The sequence below is a fragment of the Paralichthys olivaceus genome, chromosome 19 (assembly GCF_024713975.1).
Source record: "Paralichthys olivaceus isolate ysfri-2021 chromosome 19, ASM2471397v2, whole genome shotgun sequence".
Taxonomy (NCBI): Eukaryota; Metazoa; Chordata; class Actinopteri; order Pleuronectiformes; family Paralichthyidae; genus Paralichthys; species Paralichthys olivaceus.
In genome coordinates, this window is record NC_091111.1 from 4,834,610 (window position 1) to 4,845,207 (window position 10,598).

Sequence of the window (10,598 nt, forward strand, 5' to 3'; positions counted from 1 at the left end):
GAGAGCTGTTGTCCTGCTGACAGGATGTGAGAATAAAAAGTGAAACGTGAGCGGGAAGTGTGCAGGGTCATAAGGCAGCACAGTGCAGCACACTTACTCTCTGGCAGACAGACAGACAGACAGAAAGAGAGGTAGTATTGAGGTAAAACAGGAACTCAGACCAGACAGTCCAATTCACATAGTGTTTTACTGCGACACAGCCATGGCCGGCTACACACAAATAACTCCTTTCCTGAGACAAATAAAACCAGGGGGGGGTCAAGAGGGGCCAAAACGAATAAAAATATGAGGAGAACTTTGGCTGGAAAACATTATTCCTGGTGAATATTGAACGCTGGAGGCTTAAGTGTTAGAACACTTTAAGCTTCTGGGAGATAAGCTGTTCCTTAGGCTGAGATTTACTAATCCTACTTTGCTAAATTGTGAGATAGAAAAGGCTCCTTGTGTAAGTGGGCACCCAATTACAGCTAAAGTGATAACTTTGATTCATGGGTCTTTTTCACAGCAGACATTTTATGTAATAGTACGAAAGGCACAGGTGTTATTAAACAATTGCTCTGTTTTATTCAAATGTTCCAGTAAAGCTGCTTTCAGACATGCACTGAACTCCGCATTTCCTCCGGACTTTCTCCAGAGGAGATGCATGTGTGAACGCATTGTCCGAGTGAGACGCTCTGCAGACTTTCTCTCCCTGACCTCCACGTATCATGTCTGTAGTATTATAGGAGTTGATGTGTGAACATAGCAGGGGATCCCTCACTGGCTTCAACTCCAGCGGGTGGGGGGGGTTGATGACACTTGTAGCGACAGATGCAAAAATGAAAATAACAACAAACAAACATCTCCCAGTTAAAGAGCAGTGAGACACAAATAGAAGAGACACCAACAAATATGTCAAGAGAGTTTGTAGTGAAAAGAGCAGACACCAGTGACTGTGTGTGTCCATGTCAGAGGATTTGTTGCTGTTGTGTCAGAGTGCCTCCCGCTGTGTTGTGCATGTGTGAAAGGCAAACTCAGCAGCCAATTCTCCAGATTTTACCCACAGGTCATGTCTGAAAACAGCTTAAGTAATGATAGTGTGAATGAGCCTACGTGCTCAATGAAAGGACCCTGAAAGTGAAGCAGCTAAATGCAATGTGTCAAATAGGCATGATAACTCATCTTGACGCCACTACGCCGCCTTGGTACAACAATGCAGGCTGTTTTGCTTGTCACTGGTGGGAACTCCATTATAAGCTACAGTCACACCAAAATTCTCTTCCCATCAGGCTTTTATCTCTATGGGAATGGGAAGAAGAAACATTTGCAGATCTGAAATAGTTAGGCAGTTAATCATTTAGCCGACCAACAGAAAAGCAGTTTTGAATTGTTCAATTACTTTTGAACAAATCGTTAAATTCAGTTGAGTTTTAACCTTCAACATAGTGGGACTTTCAAATGTTCAACCAGAAAGAGCAGCTGTGACTGGCAGATCAGTGTTAACTGTTTATATAAATGAATGGTAAAGGAAAACAAGTTGGAGAGTTGGTGCTTTTAGATACACATTATTTTAGAGTTTACAAATAGATGTACGCATTTTAGTTTAGTTGATATAACCACAATAATCCACAGTATCAATACTGTTGTCAAGAAAGTCCTGGCTAAAGTACAAGTGCCATAATAAGAGTATCCATTCTAATTAGTACATTACAACATACAGTATATGAATATATATGTTTTCCTAGATTTATAAGTCAATGTTGACAGATTCTTTAATTGAAATAAAAGATCTTTATATTGTTGTCGCAATACAATAAAAATAAATAAATAAAAGAAGAATATATGATATTCTCTTAAGACTTCATCTGTACAGTGTTTCCATAGTTATTACTATCACAGTTTCATATGACTGTCACTTTAATGCTCTCTGAAAATCTCTTAACTTTATCCACCGTCACACGTGCGCAAACACGCACACACTCAATCTGTTAGCCGAGCATCTGAGGCTTTAGAGCCAGTGAGAAGTCTGTTGTGTTTTCTGTTCCAGCCCAGATGGCAGCATTGGCTGAGTCAGCGGTGGCTGATGGTCCACTGGATGATTAGACGTGGATAACAGGAGGAGAGCCAAGCACTAAGAGCCAGGAGCAGTGGAAGTGAGGGATGTCTGAGCCACTTTGTTCTGTTTGAATCAAGTAATCACTTTAGCAAGTGTAATGAGAGTGGATGGACACACACACACCAGAGCTGGGCGATGTGACTTCAAATCGATGTCATGATTATTTCAAAAATGTACCTTGATTACACACACACACTTGATGAAGAGTCTCATTCTTTTGCAAAAACACAGGAGTAGGGTCAATAGATTCACATCCTGACACATAAACTCAAATGAGATTGAATGTGCAAGAGACAGAGGTGCAGTACTGCAGGTTAACCTGAGCTGGCATCAGGAGTGAAATGATACCAGAAGGGTTCAAGCTGCTGGTTCAGCTAAAATCTGGAGCAGATATTAATACTTGGCACTAGTGCATTGAGAAGTGTTGGTGGAAAATCTTCTGGGATTTCCTGTTGAGTGTTAAAAAGCAACTTGTGATTGATAACAGGACTCGCTAAACTGCAAATATCACATTACGGTCTACTGACACTTTTACCAATACCAGTTTGCAAACCTTGTTTAAACACTCAACCCCAAGGGGAAGTATTGCACATGTTCCTTTGCAATTTTGGTTTAGGTGTGATGGTACATATTTTGGAACAGTTTTGGTCACTGGGGAGGTTTACAATGTATAAATGTTGTACCTGCCCAATCATGATATGAATAATAATGCTGAACATCTTCCACATCCTTACTATGGTTTGGCAGTCGCGCATTCTTTTCAAATGTGGCAGCGCTCTCACTGCAGCGGCCTAGCAGAGCTACTTAAGAGTAAAAGAAACACAGCGTTACAACACAAAGGATTTCCCCATGTGCTCGCCTCAGGCAACCTGTAATGCAGCAGCAGGTTAAAAACCACAATGTAAAAAAAGCCACTGTTCGAGAGGGTGTGAGATGCCATATCCTGTTTTTCTGTCAAACGCAAACACTGAATGGTGAGAACAGCCATAAAAACACACTGCATTCATACTCTGCCAAGACAGATTTGTAAAGCCTGGCATGTATTTTGCTCTTTTCAGTGTTCTCCAATTTGCTGCAGCACAAAGCTTCAGCACGGCGTCTGAACCATTTCCACGGTTGACATGTAGCACACAAAACCCAACAAGAGCTGATTAGTCAGTTTACATCAGCTGCAGAGTCGTAACAATGAATACAATTATCAGCTGGTTATTGTAACTATTGCCAAACCAAGTCTGGAGAGACTAAAGACCTGGTCAACATATAAAGGGAGCGAGAGAGTGATAAAGAGGAGTCTCTTCTGTGGAGACAGTGTGGGGAATGTTATGCTGTCCATACAATTGAAAGCAACACCTCTGTAGAGTCAAACAAAAGAAGACTTGATTTGCACATGGTTTGAAACAAGTGCCACATCATATGTGATTCTTTTAATATCTTGTTTTACATATTAATGACTTAACATCTTGCCTTTGGGGCTATATAAAGCCCTGCATGCCATAACTTGTCCCCACCATCTAAAAGTGACTACTGAGGCACACACATAGAGTAGACCATGCAAAGAACATGCAAGGCATTCCTACTTATTCTGAGAGAGATCAGGTTCATCCAGAGAAGCCATTGTCCACAGTATGTTATAAGTCACAGAATTCAACCAGCATTCCAGAAATGCTGCAATTACAGCCTGGCATACCGACTGAATCAAAACACATACACACACATGTGCAAGCACGCACACACACATACAAGCTGTTGTTAAGGGGTGCAGCTGTTGCTGTATGTCTTCTCCAACAAAAGAGCGCCATTTCAGTCCAGCGAGAGCCGCAAAACAGCACATTCCTCTCACAACTAACAAAAAGTCGGTATCTCAGCTGGTGGCATCCAAGACGTAACTCATTATGAGTCCTAACATCCTTTGCATTGACTACTTTACTCCTTTGCACAATTCAGTCTTTGGATTTGATCCTTGAAAAGTCCTTATTTGTAGGGGTGGGTTCAGAGTTACTCACAATACATGATACATGGCCCACGATAACAATAATAAAACCATGCAGCGATTCTGTGATTATCAATATATTGTAAGACAATCATATAAGAAACTTATCTTTGATAGTCTATGCATGCAAACAGCATATTACATTCACTTCTCGTGAGTTGGGATGACTATACATATTGCTTTGACTTATTTCTTAAATAATCAACACCCACCATGCACTTATCGACCCCCCCCACTTCATCGTGCTAGGTTAAGCGGTGGCCGAATGAATCAATCATGGGCAATGATGTACTGCTGTTGTTGGACATAGTGAAGTATGTACTCCACTAATATCCCACGAGGCAGGAGGAGAGAGACAGACACTGGCAGCAGAGAAGTGAAGGAAACAGCTGCTGCAGTCTGGTATTTACAGCAGCAGCCTGGTTACTGGGGCTCCTCCACCGGTCAAACAGGTTGAGAAGGGGAAACAACTCAGATTGTGTTCAAACCACCTGCTTGTCTGTGTGCACTTCATTGTTGTCACTACGTGCTCACACTGTTTGAAGACTGTGATTGCGGATGAAAATACGAGATCGAATTTCGAGACTCAACAAAGAGGAGTCTTCACTTCACTCAGTCGCTTCTTGTTGTGGCCCAGCGATGAAATCAAGCAGTAATGTTATATACCAGTGAGCTGACAGCGAGGAATCTGAAATCAAATGTGTCTGGACACTGGCTGCTTGTCGCAGGCTAAGTTTGCAGGCTAGCCCGTTAGCGCGGGCACCAGCACTGCTGTCAGGTCGAGCCTGGAAATGGAGGTATATTCTCAGAAGAGACTACAGCGGGTCCAAACTTTGGCCCTGCGTTAAAGTCTCACACTCGCCCCAACGCTTTAGCTCCAACACACAACTCGCCCCAGCGCTCTGGAGAGGCTAACGCTAGCTAGCACGTTAGCGCTTCCTCCCCGGCATCTCTTCCCATGTGAACTCGCCTGACAGTCACCGATTCGACGGGGGTACAAGATTTGGCGCGACACCAAGCGAAGCCCAGGCGACTTAGCGGACACTAAACACGGGTAGAAGTGGGTCAAAGAGGGGAACTTACCGCTGCGACTCTCGGGGGGGGGGCGGTCGTAGTTTGATGGGAGGTCAGAACCGAAGTGTTGATCTTCGCAGGACTTTCACCGGCCCTGGCAGCTCCGTCTGTCCCCAGCAGCCGCACCACAACACGCAGCACTTCCCCCTCCCTCCGCCGCCACAGGCACCAAGAGAAAAAAGTCCAGTCTCAAGCCCCGCCCAGTCACACTTTTAATTGGTCCAAATTAGGGACAGTGCGAAATAAGCCAATTAAATTAGCGAGTGTTGTTCGAGGAGCCTGGCTAAGATTTTCACTCTCGGTGTATTTCAAGCTGAAAATGAAATTGAGGATGAAAACACAGCATACCAGAGTCAGATGTGTCTTTCTGGATTAAAACACTCACGTTTCAGATCAGGACATTTAGAACATAGAGTTATTTACTACATGGATAATGAATAAGAGCTCAAATATAACCAATAAGAGCTAATACATGATGAATAAGAGCTTAAACAGGATAAGACCTAAAGAAAACAGCAAGCAAGATTAACCAATTATCTCAGTAAATGAATTAGAATTTAATCACAAAAGGATTAATTGGTAGTAGTCCTATAAGTTTAGGGTTCAGCCATTTTCAAGTGGTTTTAAGACATGTTGTCATAACTTGTCCCCAGTGATCTGTTCATGTCATCCAACCAAATTCTTTTCTTATGGCCTCATCTCATTAGAAACTGGGTCAGGATTCAAACTGAAACTTACATCATAGCAGACTTCCTGCTTATAATGGCTGCTCTATGGTGTCAAAGGTGTGTTTGAACGCTTGTGGCTTGTGAGAATGGGGTCCTGCACACTTGGCCCTTGGGCCTACAATGCAACGCAAAAGGAACACACACACAAACACACACCATACAAACACACAGACACACACACAGTTTCTAACTTTACCCACAGGGTCATTTCTATGATGAACAGGGTCAACACACCTCCGTAGGAATATAAGGGCCAATCAGGTTACATGATGGAGAGACACCCATGTCTTCCAGTAGTACATCCGCTGGTTGTCATGGTGTTGATTTTCCTTTACAGTAACTCTGCGCACACCCACACACATGAAAATACATGAGTGTTACTCTGTCCAGCCCTCATACTAGATGATATAATTATCTGCTGATGTGTTAAATCACCTACGTTATGTGACTATAAAACATGAGACTACGCTGTTAATCTGTGAGATCTCAGAGGAACATGTTATGAGAAACACTTTTAAAGACAGTACGTTGTTTACTATAAATACATTTTCACTCTTTGTGCAGCAGAATAACAGACTGATACATGGTGACTGAAGCACCACTTGGAAATCTTTATTGATGCAGGGATGACTGAAAAAAAAGGAGAAGTGTAACTTTCTATAATGAAGTCATCCGTTTGTCAAAGAATATGTATAAAAAGTATTTAAGTTTGTCAACTTGTCCAAAAGTGACATCTAGTGGTGACTGATTATAGTGGCTGTTGCCATAGCTGATGCAGTCTCAAGAGAGATCACTGATGCAGTGTAATGCTCCCACTCACACAGAGACTGCACAACATGGCCCATTTACTGAACAGGCTGTGTGCAATAATCACTATAATGCAATGCCACTTTCCTGTGGCTACACTGTAATCTGGTGCTGTAAATTAGGTCCCTGCATGAATGTTCTCCAGGATCTACATGAATGGATCACCAGAGAAAATTGGACCACACAAGTTTTCCATAAATAATGCAATTATAAGGTTTAACCCTATGTAAATGGTAATAGAATCTTTCAACTGGAAAAATTGTAATGCATTAAACAGTTGGGATATTGTTTTTTTGTGAAAGAGTGCACTCCACCACAGACCTGCATCAAATTTCTGTTCTATTTAGTTACTTAAAGAGAGTCCAAATGTGTCTCTGATGGTTGTAAAAGTAACATTTGCTTAAAATTGCTAAAATATGTTGATGACCCTGGTTTTCTGCTCATGTTTCAAAGCTTTAACATTGTTAAAATAATTTGCTAAGATATAGTATGGCTGTATCTGCTTGTTCCAACGTTTAATTCAATAAAATATCAAAACAAGCAGATATCAAATGGCACATTTACTGTGTTATGCTTCATTTTATACAATTATCATTTGTTTTTTGGAATCTTTGGAATTTTAAATAGATTACACGCTATTGGTATTAATTTCAGATTTAAAAAAAACTCTTGTTAAACTACCTGCTTTGTCGGGGATGACAGTCTCTGAATGAAACTTCAGGGCAAATCTAATGCCACTGTTCTGTTGATAACAGAATGAGCATTTACTTTTGTGGCACTGAGCCTATCAATGTAAATGTCACTAGTGGTTTATATGGCTTCCACTTTGTCTTGCAAATACAAACGTTTCTCTCCATGGTGCAGAATTAACATGAACAACATCTTCAGCCTCTGGGTGGCAGTAGTTCACCAGCTGACTCGAGCTGTATCTGCACAGATATCAACAAAACTGAATATAATGAATAATCTTGGCTTTAAGAAATGATGCACAATAGCTAATCCTGTTGAATCAAAGTATGATCTACAGTTTGTGAATTAAAAAGAACAACACTGGTGCTGAATCTATCTAAATGTTCCAGGTTGCTTCACTTAATATGCTTTCTCATCCATGTCCTACAGTACCTGCTTAATTATTTACACTTTAGTCTTGATGATTTATGAATATGGGTGGAGATTTGCAGCAGTCACCTACTGGTTTATAGGATTGTAAGTTAATATTGTCCCTGAGCAAGGACACCGAAATCTTGTTAAGTGTCTGCACTTATCTACTCCCAGGACGGGATCATAAATTAGCTCAATATGGTGATGCAATGCAGCAGGCTGCTGTCTCCAAGAGCCGGCTTCAATAGAGGTGGTATAATGTGAGCATGAAATAAAACATGCACCAATATCAGCGTTCCCACCCCAGCGGTGGAAACCAATACAAAAACAAATGCCATGTTTGGGCTCAGTTTGCCCTTGTCACTGTGCAGAGCAGAATGACAGTTTCCACTCCTTCATCCCTCAATGATCACCCCTGGCCGGGCGCTATGATGCACGTGTTGATGCAGGGGCTCTGGTGTGGCACACTTGGGAAATAAACTAAAAGGATGCAAGTTGTTCCAAAATTGAATTTGAATGAGATAAAGATAAACATGATGGCATCAGAAAATTTCTTTCATTTTCTTGAGATAAATCCTATTCCTTCAAATTGATTTGATTCCATATTTTTCTCTTGGTCATCCATCTCAAGTGCAGTGCCTGTATGCCCCTTGTTTGACAACTTGTGTGAGGACTAGTTTGGACGACTCTATTATATTCACTAGATGAACCTAGTGCATGCAATCTTGTTAATTTGATAGTTAAAGTAGATTTCCACTCATTTCCCCTTTCTACCTATTAGCTTTAAAACAGAGGCAGGAAATGTTAAATAATATGTCAACATTAAAATTTCTGTGGGTGAGAATCTGAATGCTGCCAGAACAGCTGTGAATATACATGGATTCTAAATGTCACCACTGCTACATGATGAAAAGGCTTTTAGTTGCCCTGTGGACCAGGTGTATTGAAGTGTCACCGCCACTTCCTCACAAATTCTCCACACTGCAAAGCGTCCAAATGTCAGCCCTGTGTTTGGCCCAGTTATGGAAACACCAGCTTCTTCATGGTGGGCTGCAAGTTCAGCATAGAGGACAAAAGGAATCAAACCAGCCTCCACCCCCCTTTTTTCTTCCAGGTTTCTCTGGTCTAGTGACACCCGACTAAACTGCTCCTCCTTGTCCACGTGTTCATGTTTTTCATATGCTACCACAGCTTAAAAGTGAAACCTGACTGGGCTTCAGTCTGGTCGTCTGTCTGACAGAATGTTTAGGAAACCTCACAAACATGTGTCACTGTGAATCATCAAGCTCACAGCTTGAATCACCTTTGAATTTTTGCCTGCCTGAAAAGGAGGCAGCACTCAAGTGCTCCGCTGCCCTGCAACACCCATGTGCCTCCCAGTGTTGTCACACTAATTGGCTTATTTTCTGCGAGCGTGCTGTGCAGTCACAAACACAAACACACACACACACACACACACACAAACACACGCAAACACACACACACACACACACACATACAGCTTGACAGTAGACAGCCTTTCTCAGATCTGCCAGGCTCTATAGACTTTGGATCTTTCTGGGCATTTTGATCTAATTAACTTGGTCATAACCCCCTTCACCACTTCTTTGTCTTTCTGTCTCCTCCTTTTGCCTGTTTCCCTGCAGCTCACTGGATCATTATCAAGGCGGCTGCCTCCAGAGCTTTGCTGCACTGGTAGCGGTTTTAATGTTGCTTGCTGTTAATCGCATATGTGCATCTTTCTTTTTCTTTCCTCCATTCTCCACCTTCAGCAAACTGATCTGCTTGTGAAAAGTCAATTTTAGCCGCACTGGGTAGTTCATCCAAAGGACTCCAAGGTTACTGATGGCAGCAGCGTCTTCTTTTGTGTCTCGATCAATGGCTGGAGGACCACACTGGAATTACAGGTGCACAAAGAGAAAACAGAACAGCAGCAGCCATGACTGACTGATTAGTTAAGACAGAGGGGAGAAGAACAAGTACAGAAATCCCCCACAAGGGAAAGCAGAGTAATCTGAATCCAAACCCACAGTATTCTCAAGCTGTTATGCACCTACACCCCAGGCTTTGTCATCAGATAAGCTTCAGACATTAATGGGGGCCATGAGGACTCAGGCATTGTTGGTATATGAGCATTTATATTGTATGCTCTGAAACTGAGCAGGAGTCCATGTTTGCCCTGGAGCTCGTCCCTGTGCTTGAATATTCAAGTCTATCATGTGCCCGCAGTGAAGCCCAGCTTGTGTTCTGGTTGGAGCAAAAAAAAATTGCACATAAGCCTCTGGTATTTTGAATTTATAATTTTGATGTTCTGCTAAGAAAAATGAATTGAACTAATAAATGAGAAAGTGAATCCTTCAGGCTTGGTCAGCTTCCATATCATTTAACTATAATTCTACGGGTGGAAGAGAGGTTTGTTATGAGCTATTTTTTACCAACATCACTTCCCATTTCTCACTCCAGGTCACCATCAGTAGCATAGGCACAACATCAACATATTTGCATCTTTTCAGATGATTAGTGAACTTGCTTGCAGTTGCCTATGCATGCAACAGATAAGGACATTAACATTAGGTTGTATATCTATTTCTGTCCACCTAATAATTGTAAGTCTAATATCTACTCTTATATCTGGCTCCTCAGCAGCCAACACTCCACTATATTTTCAACAGCTAACTGCTAACAAAAGGTGTGTATGAAGTATCAAGGCACACTGCTCAGCCTCCTGAGGCAAAGCTCAAACAGGAATGAAAAAGAGTTTCCACCCATTGTAGAACCTCACACTTATCTGACTTATCAACAA

General features: G+C 41.9%; 1 protein-coding gene across 5 annotated transcripts in view; it reads right to left on the reverse strand.

The window, feature by feature from the left end:
• Positions 1-5,474, reverse strand: part of fam49a (family with sequence similarity 49 member A) — a 31,731-nt gene extending 26,257 nt beyond the window's left edge. For 2 of the 5 annotated variants that reach the window (XM_020091901.2, XM_069515205.1), the window contains exon 1: positions 5,169-5,332. The gene's annotated coding sequence lies outside the window, so the exon portion shown is untranslated. Of the gene's footprint in view, positions 1-5,168 lie in introns of all 5 variants that reach the window. The other 3 variants (XM_020091902.2, XM_069515207.1, XM_069515206.1) reach the window with 3 other exon arrangements.
• Between the last annotated feature and the right edge of the window lie 5,124 nt (positions 5,475-10,598).